An 18451-nucleotide genomic window follows, 5' to 3' on the forward strand; every position below is an offset into this window, starting at 1 on the left:
AGATTGGGGGATCGAGCCACCATATATGCTTCGCCCAGGCTATAGATCACCAAACGTAATATATTGTTTTAGAATGAATTGTTTTTGCATTTTATATTTGCCACATGCAGGGGTGTTTAGGAAATCCGAAATCCGAAAATACCGAAATCCGAACCGAATCTCGAATAATCCGATCCGAATTCTTATTCGGATATTTTGATCGGATTGATCCGACGAATAACTAATTCGAATTCGGATAGGGATTTCAAAAAAATTCGGATAGTTCGGATTATTCGGATATCCGAATAATCCGAATAAATATAATGCGATTTAACTATATTGAAGTTTACTTTATTCATATATGTTTTAATTTTTAGAATTATGATGGATCATGGATTTATTTCGACTTTTGTTTGAAGTTTGATTTTTCTTTATGTATGTTTTACTTTAATTCTTCAATTTTGTATTTTTATTTAATTAGATGTTTGTTATACGGTTTACTTCGGGTTATTTCGGATTATCTGAATCCGATCCGATCTGAATCCATCCGAAATCAATTCCGATCGGAGAGGAACACTCATAATTCGAATCGGATCGGATTTCAGATAGGGTCCTAAAAATTTCAAATCCGAACAATTCGAACCAAATAAATCGAATAATCTGTTACCCGATTCGATGAACATTCCTAGTCACATCAAAATAAGGTATGTAGACTAAACGTTTTATCGGGAATATATTGCATAAATTTGACAAAGGCAGGAAGATAGCCTATCATGCATTTTTGTATTATGCACAATTTATCTAAACTTTAAAGTTAACATATATACATCCAATACCTTGGTTGTTGATATCGAGAATAATTATGGATGTCATCATAGATTTATATCCCACTATAGTGGAATCATACAAGCTACAGTTCCCAAATTCCTATTATAAAATGCAAGGAGCTTAGCCTATTTTGAAAACAAACAAACAGGTAAACTCAATTCTTCTGGTTGAGGTATCTTTTTGGTCTTATAGACTCATATTAACAGTCTTATGCTTAAGTTTATTTAATCCATAGTAATCAATATGTATCCTTTCGCAGGTTAAACCGTCAAGATGGGAGCAGGCGGCCAGATGAATGTTAAGAGCAGTGACAAAAACGTCCTTGAACGTGTTCCTGTCAAAAAACCGCCATTCGAGATTAGCGATCTTAAGAAAGCGATACCACTTCACTGTTATAAACGTGATCTCTTACGTTCTCTCTACCACCTCATTTCCGACTTAGCCGTCATCTTCACGCTTTACCAATTTGCATTCCTCTTCTACCTACACCCCTTGAGTACATAGCATGGCCAATTTATTGGTTCGTCCAAGGTACTTGTTTTATGGGTGCATGGACCGTCGGTCATGATTTGGGTCACCATGCCTTTAGCGAATACGAGTGGCTTGATGACGCACTTGGCTTTGTCCTCCACTCCGCATTCCTCACTCCATACTTTTCATTTAAATACAGTCACCGTAGTCACCATGCTCACACCAATTCAATGGAGTACGATGAGGTTTGGATCCCCAAACGGAAGGCCGATACCTTGTATTCTGAAGTTCTAAACAACCCACTAGGCAACTTGTTCATGACTTTAGGCAGGCTAGTTCTTAGCTATCCCATGTACTTCGCTTTCAATATCCACCGCAGGAAATATGATGGGTTTGTGAGTCACTTTTACCCGCAAAGTCCTCTGTTCAATGATAGCGAGCGGAAATAAATTTGGCTCTCTGATGCTGGACTGGTTGTAGCCTTGTATGCACCATACAAGATTGCTTTAGCCACAAGTTTCACTTGGTTATTTTGCATATATGGAGTTCCTTTGTTGGTTTTAAACAGTCATTTCATATTTTTCAGTTTCGTGCACCATACCCATCCTTCCTTACCTCACTTCGACTCACGAGAGTGGGACTGATACGAGGTGCCATGTCAGCAGTTGACAGAGATTACGGGATCATTAATAGTATTTTTCATAACGTAACATGTGCTCATGTGGTTCACCATCTGATATCAAACATCCCACATTATCATTTGCCTGAGGCAACCAAGGCCATCAAGCTCATTCTAGGTGACTACTACAAATACGATGATACACCGATCCTACAGGCTTTCTGGAGAGAAACAAAGGAGTGCATTTTTGTTGAACCAGATGAAGGTGCGGAGGATAGTGGTGTTTACTGGTGGCGCAAGTAAACTTAATAACTTATATTTCGTATGCATCCTTTAAGCATAAATAATTGTGCAATTACATGCACCCCTTTCCATGATGCAACTATGTAGTGTGTACTTTATTGCTATGTTAATGTGCAATTCTACTTTTCTTGTTTAACTTGATATGCCACATCCAAAACATATTTATCAAATCAAACCGGCTTGTAACTATGGCATTCGTCAATTATTCAAATTTTGGTTTGTCGTCCATTTTAATAACGTTTATGTAGTTCAAAATTTTCGCTTACCATTTATTTCGCAAAACTTATGAGTTGGAAATCTTACCATTTATTTCGCAAAGCTATTTACATACATTTCATATTTTAAAATTATATAGTGATTCATCATTCTACTCAGTATATCCCACCAATAGCAAAGTTATGGTAAGACCCGGGGATGATAAGATTTAAACAACCCTACCTCTACCCATAGAAATAGAGAGGTTGCTTCCAGTGAGACCCTTGGGTCGATAGTAGTTTTGCGTCAAGCCTTGGAGATAAGACACATAACACTCAACCATCAGGATATCGACCGATTGGTGCATGTACCCTTGTCTTTCGGCTGTCAACGCCACCACATGATGCATGATTAACTTTCCACCACTTTTAACGCTATTTTCACGAAATTAGTAAAATAACGTCAAAATTAGTGCAATTTCACCTTCCCCCTCCCTCCAAATTCGGAGGGCCACACATACATACATTATATGTGCATATTGCAAGCGTGGCGCAAAATTATAAAGTGATCCAGAGCGGTGTTTTTAAAAACCAGTTTAAACCGGCCGGTTCAACCGGTTGAACCGAATTTCGATGAGCAGTCCAATATTTTGTATCCGATATATATTTAGCGGTTTTATGGAATATCAAACCGGCTGGTTTTCATAGAAAACCGGTTTATACCGTTAAACTGGTTTAAAAGCCCACGCGATTTTTTATGTTTCAGGCCTTTTTTTTTGTATATGTTACTTATTTCTTGTTGTATTTTATGATTATATGTAACTAAAACTTCTTATTTATTATTGAAGCAAATGAAAGTACTTATACTCTTGTTGATGAGGATGGCGATAAGAGTGAATTTCATCTTTTAAGCTATCGTGAACTCGATGGATACAACACTCCGATGACATAAATCTATTGCGAACCTTTATTTTAAATGAACTTTGTTTGAAAATCAAGTGCTTTTGTATTGTTTTCTAATATGAATTAACTTTTGAATGATATTTTATTATGGAATTATGTTTTTTTTTGGTTTTTTGAGTTGAAGTTGCATTTACATGAAATTATAAGGTAAACTATACAACCTGGTTGAACCTCCCGATACAACCCGGTTCAACAGGTTGTACCATTTTTTAGTTCAATCCGATATGAATAAAATACCGTTTTTTAAAACATTGATTCAAAGTTAACATAAGATAAAATGATTCTAAGTTAAAATAAGATAATTGCATTTTTACTCAGTTTTAACTAGTTTTAAACCACTTTAAAACTTAAGGGGCCAAACGTCGCTGGTAACCCAACTCCCAATCCGTTATGTTTAATTCGTTTACTCATCCATATTAATCCATAACATAATATGTGTTATTCCTCATCATTTACATTAATAAATTTGTGTTTATTGATCAATTATGTAGCCTTAACTCATTGACCAAAAACCGTTCCTTAATGCATCAAACCATCTCGCACCCTTCCTCACTTTCAATATATGGAAATAATCACTCTGTGGTCGAATTTCAAGTTTTCATGGACCAAGAACTCCGGACCATCTATTTTCTTGCAAATCGTTTGCATTTGGGTAAATTAAAAAGGGGGTTACGGCACAGCTGGTTGCCCATTTACCCGTCACTTTATTGTGTTTGTGGTTAATGAATATTGTAAGTTCGTTGTTCAATTACTTTATGAGTTTTGCTCGTTTTAGTCCACTGATGAAAAGCCCTCAGCCAATTTCAATTGACAGATGGATTCAACCGTTTAACTTTAGGGATTTCTAATCTAGGGTTCTGCTGTTTGGAGCTAAGTCTGGGATAGTGTATAACTTATTTAATTCTCAAACTATAGTCAGGTTAGACATTGGCCTGTGTGGCCAGTGCATATCTCGTTTAAACAACTTATCTTGAAGAACATACGATGAATTGCTGAACCGGAAGCTTTGGGATGATGGAAATTCGTTCTAGGGTTCTTCTTCAGCCTCTGGAACAAGTGGTATGACGAATGGGGGCTTAAAATCGTTTATATAATGATTAGGGTTAATTTTCTTTGTTTTAAGGCGGCTTGCGTCACGCAAACATGTAATGGGCCTGTACTTCGCGTAGCGCGAAGGACAAAATAGTCGGGTTCTGATTTGAGCTGGTTCGCGTCGTGCGAACAAAATTTTCACCTCCTTCGTGTCGTGCGAAGGATAAAAGAGAAACAGCCAAACTATTTTTCTTTCTTTATTTCTACATCGTTAAGCGTGCTATCCCAATCCCGAACTTCTAAGCCTTCATCCCAAGCTTGTAACTCAACTTACTAAGCCTCCATAGCGTCAAATGTCCTGAAACACATAAATATGCTTGAGGTACCAATTTTCATTCGTTTATTTAACTAATTCTAACTAATTAATATAGTATTATACCTAACTTTTACCCAACCATCATATACCTTATAGGCTTCATACATATACGCTGGTTTACTAACTTTGTTGTATTTTGGTAATTTATGGGAGAATAAGTGGGGGAAATTGGGGGTTGAATAAGATTGTGAAAGTTAAGCTTGTGGCATAGCATAAAGATACATTACGAGCTTTGTTGGTTAAAGTATCATTTCATAAAGGTGTTAGACCTGTTTTATGTAACACCCCGACCAAAGGCGGATTATACATCGGGGCGCCACATATTGTTTCATTACTCGTGACACTATTGGGTGTCAATATTTAATAAATACATTCATTCACGCATGCGCAACGTATACACAAGATATAAATAAACCAACATAAATCAATATATTATAAATCAAAATATTCGAACAGCAATAACTTGTCTTGATACATTTTAATCTAGGTCCAAAAGTAAAAATGTCCTATGTGTCCACAAGCTCCAAAACAGCTACTGCAAACCTGAACATGTGTTAAAATAAAACGTCAAACACTTGCGTGTTGGTGAGAAATCAAGTTTAATACAATACATAGATAACCATAAATCTGCGCGCAACACGTGTATGTCTGGTGTTTAACAAGGGTGCAATCAGATTGTGATCAAGCCTAGATAGATCATAGCTCATAGTTCTTAGTTCAATCCGTGCTCCCAATTGAGCACAAAAACGAGAAAACATCTGTGCAAGTGTAAACAAAGAAAACCGTAAACGATAGGTCTCCCGTGTTCATCTAATGGTACCATGAAAACTTCGGAATAGGCCGAACAAAGCGGTTAATGATACACACATACAAATAAGCAGCCAAGTAAACGTCCTCAACACATGGGATACTGCGCGACTAAAGTTCATAAACAGTTTAAGACTCAAGTTTTGTATGAACACATGAACATCCCAAAGCATTTAAAATAAAAAGGGATTAGATACGAGATAACTCACTTGATAAACGATGCGGTGTAAGATAAAGCAAGAACCAACTTTAAACAAGCACAAGTTAACCTATAAACAAGATTATTGTTTTAATGATTTGTTTTAAGTCTTGATTATAAGTTAGCATAATTAATAAGTTATTATATATAATATATTACCGGAAAACAGGGCAGAGGAGAGGAGAAAACGGAGGCAAGAGAGGAGGGAGGCGGCTGAAGAACAACGGCAGAGAGCAAAAAGGGAGGAAGAGAATAAGTGTAGTGTGTGAAGTGTTAAGAAAATAGTACTATATATAGGCAAACCCTAGGGGACACAAACCCTAGAAAAGATCTCCAAAAGTAAAAGAAAAGATATCAACAGTAAAAAGTTCTGAAAAGTAAAGATATCAAAAGATATGGCAGCTGCAGGGGACAAGAGAAAAGCTGACAGGGAACAGCAACAGGCATGGGCGGATCAGATAAAGGCACTGGATAAAGCATGAAAAAGCAGATCTCAAAAGATAATGTCAGTCACTTTTTCTACCAACCAATGGGGTTGGTACGCATGCTGCGCCGAAAGTAACTATTCAGACATTAGATAGGTTAGGTCAACAGCTCAGAAGAAAAGACATGACAAAAGCAAACGGCTAGAATAAACAGAAGATACAAGGGTTAAGCGCGGGAAGGCTGAGTGCGCGAGCGCGAAGGCTGGCACAACAATCCTTAGCGCACTGCGGGAAGAATCACAAATCCTTAGCGTGCTGCGTGAAGAACTAGAATTCTAAGCGCATCGCGGGAAGAACATACATTCTTAGCGCATTGCGGGAAGAACATGCATTCTTAGCGCGCTGCGAGAAGAGTTCTCTTCACGCATCGCAGGAACAAGATGTCTTCACGCAGGCTTTCATGAAAGGAGTCTGGCGCGTGGAGCTGCAGACATCCTTAGGCGGGAAGAAAATATATTATTATTATTAAAAATAAAATATAAGTATAAATAAATACTAAATCACAAAAGAAAGAGATCGGATAAGAGAAACGGGTACCTGGGTCGGGTCGGATCGGGTCAGATGTCACAGTCTCCCCTACTTTAAGAAATTTCGTCCCGAAATTTATCTCGAAGTAGGTTGCGCAGAGAACAGGTGCGGGTACTTGATCTTCATTTGATCTTCCCTTTCCCATGTAAACTCGGCTCCGCGCTTGGACTCCCAGCGAACTTTCACGATAGGGATACGACTGCGCTTGGTTTGCTTAACCTCGCGATCCATAATCTCAACAGGCTTCTCAACGAAATGCATAGTTTTATCAACTTGAACTTCATCAAGTGGAATGTGACGGTTCTCGTCAGCTAAACACTTCTTGAGATTGGATACATGGAACGTTGGATGCACATTACTGAGCGCGGGCGGCAGGTCAAGTCTGTAGGCAACTTTTCCCACGCGCGCGAGAATCTTAAATGGTCCAACATAACGAGGAGCAAGCTTACCTTTCTTCCCAAAGCGGACAACACCCTTCCAGGGCGACACTTTGAGGAGAACAAGATCACCAACTTGAAATTCGAGAGGCTTTCGCCTGCGATCTGCGTAACTCTTCTGTCGGCTTCTGGCAGTCAGCAGATGATCACGGATCTTGGCGATTTTATCGGTTGTCTCTTGAACAAGTTCGGGTCCTGTGATTTGAGTTTCACCCACTTCGCTCCAACAGATCGGGGAGCGGCACTTACGACCGTAAAGTGCTTCAAATGGGGCCATACCGATACTGGAATGATAGCTGTTATTATAAGAGAACTCGATCAAAGGCAGGTGCGAATCCCAATTACCTCCAAAATCAAGAACACAAGATCGGAGCATATCCTCAAGAGTTTGAATAGTTCGCTCAGACTGTCCGTCAGTCTGAGGATGATATGCCGTACTCATGTCCAAGCGAGTTCCTAGCGCAGATTGGAGAGATTTCCAAAAGCGAGATATAAAACGGCCATCGCGATCGGATATGATGCTCAAAGGAGTACCATGGCGGCAGACAATTTCCTTGACATAAAGCTGCGCGAGCTGCTCAACACGGTAGTTTTCACGAATGGGCAGAAAGTGAGCAGACTTAGTCAATCGATCCACTATTACCCAAATGCTATCATGTTTGCTTGCTGTCAAAGGTAACTTGGTAATAAAGTCCATCGCTACACATTCCCATTTCCACGTAGGAATTTCTGGTTGTTCGAGCAAACCAGATGGGCGTTGGTGTTCAGCTTTCACTTTAGAACAAGTCAGACATCTAGCTACGAACACAGCAATATCCTTTTTCATACCGGGCCACCAATAAGTAATGCGCAAATCCTTGTACATCTTATCAGCGCCAGGATGAATAGAATACCGAGATTTGTGCGCTTCACTCAGGATATCAGCGCGAAGATTCTCATCAAAGGGAATCCAGATGCGATTAAGATAGCAGAGAATTCCACTCAGATTAGGGACAAAGAGTGCTTCCGCGCCACACGCTAACTCGGCGCGAAGGTTACCATTACTGATGGATGCGCGCTGCGCGTCACGAATACGCGATTCAAGGTTGCTTTGAATCGGCGCGAAGTGAAGCTGGGTGCGCGGAAAGATACAGTTAAGTTGGCAGGGTTTTCGGCTGAGCGCGTCGGCTACCACATTAGCCTTACCAGGATGATACCGGATCTCACAATCGTAATCGCTGATGAGTTCGTTCCATCGGCGTTGCCTCATGTTAAGTTCCTTTTGATCAAAGATATGCTGAAGGCTTTTATGGTCAGTGTAGAGGATACACTTAGTACCATAAAGGTAGTGTCTCCAGATCTTCAAGGCAAATACCACTGCACCAAGTTCGAGATCGTGAGTTGTATAATTCTTTTCATGAACCTTGAGTTGCCTTGATGCGTAAGCGATAACCTTGCCTCGTTGCATAAGAACACAACCGAGACCTTGGTTGGAGGCATCGCAGTATACGACAAAATCATCATTACCCTCAGGTAACGCAAGAACAGGAGCTTCACACAACAGACGCTTGAGCGTTAGAAAGGCTTCTTCTTGCTTCGAGCCCCAAATATACGGTTTACCTTTGTGCGTTAGAGCTGTTAAAGGCAAAGCGATCTTCGAGAAGTTCGAAATGAAGCGCCGGTAATAACCAGCTAAGCCCAGAAAGGAACGGATCTCGGTAGGAGAGGATGGCGTAATCCAGTTCTTGATTGCTTCAATCTTGGATGGGTCGACATGAATACCCATCTTGTTTACAACATGACCAAGAAACTGTACTTCATCAGACCAAAATTCACACTTGGAAAGCTTAGCATAGAGTTGTTCAGCTCTAAGCTTTTGCAATACCAATCGGAGATGTTGCTCATGCTCGGCCTTGGTCTTAGAATACACCAGAACATCATCGATAAACACAATCACGAATTTATCCAAGAAAGGCCTACACACCCGGTTCATTAGATCCATGAAAACGGCGGGTGCGTTGGTTAGACCGAAGGACATGACCAAGAATTCAAAATGGCCATAACGAGTTCGAAAAGCAGTCTTCGGAACATCTTCATCGCGGATGCGCAACTGGTGATAGCCAGAGCGGAGATCAATCTTCGAGAAACAAGAGGCACCTTGGAGTTGATCAAAGAGGTCGTCAATACGCGGTAAGGGATACCGGTTTTTAATGGTGAGTTTGTTCAACTCGCGGTAATCAATACACATGCGAAACGATCCATCTTTCTTTTTAACGAACAACACCGGAGCACCCCAGGGCGAAGAGCTAGGGCGGATGAATCCTTTAGCGGTCAACTCTTGAAGTTGACTTGCCAATTCTTGCATCTCAGCGGGTGCAAGACGATAAGGAGATTTAGCTACGGGGGAAGCACCAGGGACAAGATCAATACGAAACTCGACTTCACGAGCGGGAGGGATACCAGGAAGATCATCAGGAAAAACTTCAGGGAAATCACGCACAACAGGGATATCGCGAAGCTTCTTCTCTTCAGCAGGTTTGACCACATGGGCTAAAAATGCAATACACTTCTTCCGCATGAGTCTTCGGGCTTCGGCGCAAGACATAAGCTTAAGACCGCGGGAGGGTTTCTCGCCGTAGATGTGAAGATCACCATTTTCTCGAGGAATGCGAATCAACTTCTTGGCGCAAATAACTTCGGCGCGATTCTTTGAGAGCCAGTCCATACCAATGATAACATCAAAGCTTCCAAGAGGCATGGGGATGAGGTCAATCAGAAAATCGTTTTCGTTAAGGTTAAGCGTGCAATCTTTAATCACAGAGTTAATTAAAACAGTTTCGCCATTAGCCAATTCAACTGAAAAATCTTCTTTTAAGTCATCGCGCGGTCGCGCAAGCTTCTGTTCGAAGGCGCGAGAAATAAAACTTCGATCGGCGCCAGTATCAAAAAGTATAGAAGCATAAAATCCGTTAAGCAAAAATGTACCATTAACTACGTCATTATTCGCTTGCGCTTGGTGCGCGGTTATGTTAAAAGCTCGTCCACGCGTCACTTGGTTTGAAATCTGGTTCACCGGATTCGCTTGTGTGATTTGCACTTGTAGTCTCGGGCACGCGTTCCGGAAATGACTGGGATCACCGCAGTTATAGCACGACCTGGGTCGTGGGTTTTGGTAGATTGATTGTGGGTTCTGCGGGTAGACTGGTGGTGTTGGCGCAATTGGGTTGGCGGGAGGGACTCTACAGTATTCGGTTGAGTGACCAATGCGGCCACATCGGTTACATTGTCGACACGGGGTCTGAGTTGGGTGGTGAAGTCTACAGGTTGGGCAAAGGGGTTGGTTTCCTGTGTAAGGTTTCTTAGTTGGTGGGGCAGGGAGTGCTGGATTGGTTAGGGCATTGTTGTGAACTACAGGGGGAGTTGGGTAGGCTGACAGTGGGTTAGGCGTGTAAACTGGAGGTTGATAAATGGGTTGTTGGGTAATGGGCGGGTTGGTAAGCGCATAGGCTTTGCGCCTGCGCTTGAGGTTGTTACGGTTTGAGGGTTCTGGTTTGGTTTCTGTTGGTTCAGGGACAGTCTTGGTGGGTTTGGTCTTTTCTGTTCCCCGCAGGAACAGGGTTCCTGCTCTGACATGGTTGTCGCTGAGCACAGCGGCCAACTCGATGGCGTCAGAGAGGGTTACTGGGTTTCTGGCCCATACAGAATCTTGAATTTCCATGGGAAGACCCCCAAGGAATTTCTCTATGGCTCGGCGGGAAGGGGTAACAAGGTGAGGGACCAGTAAGCTTAGCTCGTGGAAGCGCGTCGCGTACTCGCGCGCTTCTCCGCTGTATTGCTTCAAGTTCCAGAATTCTTCCTCCAGGCGCTTAACTTCGTTGGGAGGGCAGAATTCTCGCGTAAGAATTTCCTTGAATTCCTCCCATGTCATGCTAGAAGCAGCCTCTGCGCCACGCGCATGAGCTACTCCATTCCACCATGTAAGCGCTCTGGATTCCAGGACACTGGAAGCATATAGGGTTCGTCTGTCTGAGGGGCATTGGGTGTGGAGGAAAGTGTTTTCAATCTTTTCGAGCCATTGGAGCATCACGGTGGCTCCTTCAAGACCTGTGAACTTTGGAGGGTTACCCGCGTTAAAGGACTTAATGTTGTAACCAGAGGTGTTGGTATTGTTTTGGCTCAAAGCTTGGGCTATTGCGGCGGCCATTTCCTGGGAACGTTGCTGTCTACGCATGCGCGAGGCTTCTCTTCTCTGAAATCGGCGAGATAGCGGAGGCATTCTATAAAAGTTTTAATTTTGGTTAATGTCTTAGCGCAAAGTATAATCTCATAAAGCTTGGTTTCGCAGGGTCAGATACTATCAAAAGTTAAAGTAGATTAAATGACTTTAAATGCAGACTTAATAAAGGTAACAAATTCGAATCAAGAATCGACAATTCATGTATCACCATGACTTTCCGAATTCCCAATTTAAAATATACGAGCAAACGAGTATTGGAGATTGACGATTCATGTATCACCATGACTTTTCAATCTTCAATATAAAATACACAAGAAAATGAGTATTGGAGGTTGACAATTCATGCATCACCATGACTTTTCAAGTCTCCAACCTCAGAACATAATCGTAAATGGAAATTGAAAATCAGCTATTCATGCATCACCATGACTTTTCGGACTTTCAAATCCAACAAACGAATATGTAAGAAAAATCAATAAAAATCGAAATTTAGCAAAAATCGAAATATCGCGAAATAAAACATAAAATCATATACTGCGCAAGTGCGAGCATATTCATAAATAACGAGTAATTAACAATAAGCGCGCAAACATGAGATTTCTCTCATGCGCGAGAAGGGACTCTTAGGTATTCTAGGCCGTTACGTCTAACCACCTATCCTAAAGTCAACGAGCTCTGATACCAATCTGTAACACCCCGACCAAAGGCGGATTATACATCGGGGCGCCACATATTGTTTCATTACTCGTGACACTATTGGGTGTCAATATTTAATAAATACATTCATTCACGCATGCGCAACGTATACACAAGATATAAATAAACCAACATAAATCAATATATTATAAATCAAAATATTCGAACAGCAATAACTTGTCTTGATACATTTTAATCTAGGTCCAAAAGTAAAAATGTCCTATGTGTCCACAAGCTCCAAAACAGCTACTGCAAACCTGAACATGTGTTAAAATAAAACGTCAAACACTTGCGTGTTGGTGAGAAATCAAGTTTAATACAATACATAGATAACCATAAATCTGCGCGCAACACGTGTATGTCTGGTGTTTAACAAGGGTGCAATCAGATTGTGATCAAGCCTAGATAGATCATAGCTCATAGTTCTTAGTTCAATCCGTGCTCCCAATTGAGCACAAAAACGAGAAAACATCTGTGCAAGTGTAAACAAAGAAAACCGTAAACGATAGGTCTCCCGTGTTCATCTAATGGTACCATGAAAACTTCGGAATAGGCCGAACAAAGCGGTTAATGATACACACATACAAATAAGCAGCCAAGTAAACGTCCTCAACACATGGGATACTGCGCGACTAAAGTTCATAAACAGTTTAAGACTCAAGTTTTGTATGAACACATGAACATCCCAAAGCATTTAAAATAAAAAGGGATTAGATACGAGATAACTCACTTGATAAACGATGCGGTGTAAGATAAAGCAAGAACCAACTTTAAACAAGCACAAGTTAACCTATAAACAAGATTATTGTTTTAATGATTTGTTTTAAGTCTTGATTATAAGTTAGCATAATTAATAAGTTATTATATATATATATTACCGGAAAACAGGGCAGAGGAGAGGAGAAAACGGAGGCAAGAGAGGAGGGAGGCGGCTGAAGAACAACGGCAGAGAGCAAAAAGGGAGGAAGAGAATAAGTGTAGTGTGTGAAGTGTTAAGAAAATAGTACTATATATAGGCAAACCCTAGGGGACACAAACCCTAGAAAAGATCTCCAAAAGTAAAAGAAAAGATATCAACAGTAAAAAGTTCTGAAAAGTAAAGATATCAAAAGATATGGCAGCTGCAGGGGACAAGAGAAAAGCTGACAGGGAACAGCAACAGGCATGGGCGGATCAGATAAAGGCACTGGATAAAGCATGAAAAAGCAGATCTCAAAAGATAATGTCAGTCACTTTTTCTACCAACCAATGGGGTTGGTACGCATGCTGCGCCGAAAGTAACTATTCAGACATTAGATAGGTTAGGTCAACAGCTCAGAAGAAAAGACATGACAAAAGCAAACGGCTAGAATAAACAGAAGATACAAGGGTTAAGCGCGGGAAGGCTGAGTGCGCGAGCGCGAAGGCTGGCACAACAATCCTTAGCGCACTGCGGGAAGAATCACAAATCCTTAGCGTGCTGCGTGAAGAACTAGAATTCTAAGCGCATCGCGGGAAGAACATACATTCTTAGCGCATTGCGGGAAGAACATGCATTCTTAGCGCGCTGCGAGAAGAGTTCTCTTCACGCATCGCAGGAACAAGATGTCTTCACGCAGGCTTTCATGAAAGGAGTCTGGCGCGTGGAGCTGCAGACATCCTTAGGCGGGAAGAAAATATATTATTATTATTAAAAATAAAATATAAGTATAAATAAATACTAAATCACAAAAGAAAGAGATCGGATAAGAGAAACGGGTACCTGGGTCGGGTCGGATCGGGTCAGATGTCACATTTTAAAGCTGAAAGGAAAGACTAAAATGTCAAATCATTTGAAGAAGTTCGGAAGGCATAATGTACAAAGGGTCTTTAGCCTTAATGATTGAGTTTTCGATGACCAAGTCTAAGCAATATCCAAGGGGGATGTTGGTGCATGAATGTCTATTTGCTTAGAAATCTAGTCTAAGCAATATCCAAGGGGGAGTTTGTGGGTGCATGAATGTCTATTTGCTTAGAAACCAAGACCAAACAATATCCAAGGGGGAGATTGCTAGTGCATATTGTCTAGTGCTTAGGTCTTGTGTTTAAGGTCTTGACAAGTAGTGTGATTGGAATAGATTGTAATGTTAACTTTTTAAACACAAGAGATATACGCCATATAACACACTTACATGACACATAACTTATTCGTCGTGTAAGCTTATATGGCGTATAAGTCACAAGAGCACCTATATATAGGTGATCTTGTCATTTGTGTTCTTTGATCTTTTGGTCGAGTAAGTACTTGTACTAATATTTGATATATTCATTTGTACTTCACTGCTATTGATTGAAATAATAAATATGGAGAAGAGTTAAAGAGATCTTATTGTATTTTTCACCTTGATTATGGATTCCGCACATATCATTGAGAGTAGTTAGCATTCTTACATGCATGTTTGTACGCGTTGATCCTAACATTCTTTAACGTCCTTGCATTGTGATCGAATTTCAAGATTGTGCGGACCAAGAATTCCAAACCATATATTCTCTTGCAATTGTTTCATTTGGGTAAATTAAAAACGAGGTTGTAGTGCAACTTGTTGCCTCTTTAACCGCCATATTATTGTAATTGTTTATGGTTAATGAATATTGTAACTTACTTCAATTACTTTATAAGTTTTGTTCTTTTTAGTCCACTGATCAAAAACCCTTTATCAATTTCAATTGACAAAGGGATTCAGTCATTCAACTTTAGGGATCTTTAATCTAAGGTTCTGTTGAATTTCGGGCTAAGTTTGGGATAGTGTATAACTTATTTAATTCACAAACTATAGCCAGGTTAGATGCTGGCCTATGTGGCAAGTGCATATCTTGTTAAGGCCTTTTTGTGGGGACCCAGGTTCGAGTCCCGTAATTCCCGATTATGATTAAAGTTTTTTAAAAAAACTTTTTTTTATCTTATTCTTTTAAACAAAAAATATTATAAAATCAACTATAATGTTAAATTAATTAGTATTTTTATAAAAACCAATTTTCAATCCTAAAATAACTAGTAACCTTTTGGAAGTCAACTATGCAACAACACGAAAACAAAGCTTGAATTTGTGAAAGAGAGGAAGAATTGAGGGTGAAGGACGATTGATCAAAGGCTTATGAGGTGGGTATATACATGAATCGTTCATGATCAAATCATATCGTTTAACTTGAAAGATTTGTTTCAAAAATCAAACTTGGAAGGAGATAAACATAATTATGGATGAAATTACGAAACTTAGGGAAAAAGATAGCTAATTTGCGTTAGAAGAGAGTTTTAGAAACATCTAAACGCCAGTTGATCAAATCATAAACCAGTTTGGAAAGGATTTGGATAATAACTTGGAGTCATGTCCAAATTTCTCGCTCAGATGTTTATCGCAAAGACTGAAGGTAGTGGTGGTCTTCACAATTATGTTCACGGTTGTTTTTGGTGTCGGTCGCGTATCGAGAAACACATGGGTAAACCTGCCACATATTGCGACCCAACTAAAAATACATAAGCTAAGATATATATCCTCCTAAATTATAAAAGGAGTCTAATTACTTCCTAATTCATTCCTATAACAACAGTGACATGTTGTGAGGTTAAGCATAATATATGGTTAATGATTTGTGTAAATCATTATAACCTTAATGCTTTTAATGATTTGTGGATAATCACCTATGTGAAAAAGAAGTGGGGTTGCTTCGAATGTAATTATGGGATGCGTAATTCCTAGAGCTTTCACGGAACCAGGCTAGTGTTCCAAGACCATAACGGACACGACAACGAGGGGATGTGCTCGGCTAGGGAGAGTATTGTGTGAAGTGTATTGTCGTCTACACAAATGAGGGTTTGTTCAAGGACATCGCGTCTACTAACCGCTAGGAGACTAAGTATACTCACAAAGGAAGGTTCAAAGCTAACACCTACCTATCCTGCAATATTCAACTGTCGAGGTTCCATTGGATATCTTGTGTGTATTTTGATCAATCTCCATTCATGTGGGGATTGTTGGAAATTTATGTTAAATGAATGGATATTTTATTTAGTGGAATTTTAATGAAACTCTTAATATGGTGAACTAAAAAATAAACTTTTGGGTAGAGTTTTATTTATATCACTTGATGATATTTATTAGAGTTTATGTCTCAAATTAAGTGAGACCTTTCACTTATCCATGTTTATTGCATAAATTTGCCTAAAGAAAAAGAAGAGAAGTTGGGAATAAAAAGGATGATCATCAAAAACAAACGTAAGTATATTTCTTTTCCAAGGAATATTGTAGAGGAGAACTCTCTAAACGTCATCTTCGTATTATCAAGTTCTATCACACTAAAGAATCTGGTGTAGCCTCGGGCGCGTAGTCTTCCCCGACAGTACATACTGCTCCAGTTGTTGGACCCTGGGAGACAGACGCGTTGTCTAAGTAGAGGCGCGAAATATGTTTAAGGGGACCCGTGTTGAACACGAATCCTGATCAGCCACAACCGTCAATATTTCATTTGCTTTTTATGATAGTCAAGGTGTTTAGTCGTGGATCAAATGTGATGAAGAAACAAGATAAGGATACTACATGAAGACCCGTTAAAGAAACCGCTAAAGACATCGGAGCATATTAATTTTGAATATAGAGAGAAAAATCATATTTTATATATTTATTCGTTTTGTAAATGGTAATGTGCTACTTTATTTCTCATTACTAACAAGAGTATCGTTAGTGTTAACGTTATTATTTTATTTTTTAAATAAAAAGAGTGACCCATGTCCTACAGAGTTCAATAAAAAATATTATTATGATCAACTAAAAAGAGAAATAAAACAAGTGGTGAAAGTAATTGTGAAGAATTGAAGTAGAATAACACATCAATTAAAACTTTCTACTCCGGGAGGAGAAATGGAATGAAGAAAAAATCGATTACTCAAATGGTGAACCTGTATATTGATAGGTGGGAATACTGAAAGAATTAATACGCGTTCGTTTCACAGAATTCATAAGAATTCAAAGGATTGGAATTAAAATCCCATAATATGGCGTGTTTGTTTCATTATTTCAATTTTGGTGTGTTCGGCTGTCAATTAATTGGAATTCAATTCTTTCAAATTCCTTTAAATAAAAGGATTCTAAATTCTTTCAAAATGTGGAGGATTTCAAGTGAATTCATTGAATTTTTTTTTTAACGAGAACAACGAATAAAACATTTTAGTTTTCTTACTTTTTTTGTTTTTGATCTATATTTTGAGTTATGAATTTTTTATTATTTTTTTGAAAAAGTTTTTGATTTTAATAGAAAACCTTTAAAAAGGTTTTAAAAAATAATGAAAAAAATTATAACGTAAAATACTAATAAAAAACAAAAAATCTAAAAAAAAACTAAAGTGTTTCCACCGTTATCCTCGTTAAAAAAATGATTTTAATTCATTTGTGGTGATAGCTTACAATTCATTTGTCAAACGAATATATCAAGAATGAAATTGGATTTCAATTTCTTTCAATTCTAATTTATATTGAAATGTTCAGATTCCAAATCTAATTCCTTCAAATTTCAAATCTTATACAACTTTCAATTTCATTCCATTGTATGAAACGAATACACCCTTCTATAAGGACCACTTTTACTCTTTATAAGTTTATTTAAGCACTCAAATTCAAAATAGTAGATGTTGCTAGACTTTTTTAATAGTAAGGAAAAAATGGTTGTCACAGACTCATTCAATTTATTAAAAGTTACTATAAAAGACTTTTTATAATTTAAGATTAGAGAAGTAAAATTGTGAAAAAGGTAAGAGTGTGTTTTTGAAGTAATTTTTTATATTTTAATTTGGGCCTCATTACCATATTAAAGATTAAAGTGAATTGCAAATTGCAAAACATACTAATAACTAATTGCATAAACATGCTATTAATTCGAATTGCAGGTTAATTATATGCATTGCTTATATATATTTTGTATGAATTTGAATAATGCATTTGGATATTACATAACAAAAAATTCATGGTTTGTATGTTTTGTAGTGTTTGCATTGATGAAGCATTGCATAATTGGATCTTAAAATTAATGTCAATCTATGTTTATTCAACCCATTGCAAAATTTAGCTTTAGTACTAGTGAAGCATTTTGGACCACGGTCAAAATGACCCGTAATGTTCTATTATTTCGACCCGCCCGTCCTCGTCCGAACCAAAATAAGCATTTTATATGGACAGATCCATTTTAACCCGAACCCATTTTATAAAGTTTATTTTAAATTAATTTTTAAGAAAAAAATAATAAGACAAATTAAAATGGAACATTTTTACAAAGAATGTAGAAGTGTAGAACTCGAAGATTATAACTCTT

The 18451-nt window shown here is 38.7% G+C and overlaps 1 pseudogene; it reads left to right on the forward strand.

Annotated features, from left to right (window-relative positions):
* The first annotated feature begins 1050 nt into the window (after window positions 1-1050).
* LOC143538398 (delta(12) fatty acid desaturase DES8.11-like) lies at window positions 1051-2201 on the forward strand (annotated as a pseudogene).
* Window positions 2202-18451: the final 16250 nt, after the last annotated feature.

Source organism: Bidens hawaiensis, unplaced genomic scaffold (genome assembly GCF_021521415.1).
Source record: "Bidens hawaiensis isolate Kalapana, Puna unplaced genomic scaffold, B.hawaiensis_p1.1 tig00011619_1, whole genome shotgun sequence".
NCBI classification, from domain to species: domain Eukaryota; kingdom Viridiplantae; phylum Streptophyta; class Magnoliopsida; order Asterales; family Asteraceae; genus Bidens; species Bidens hawaiensis.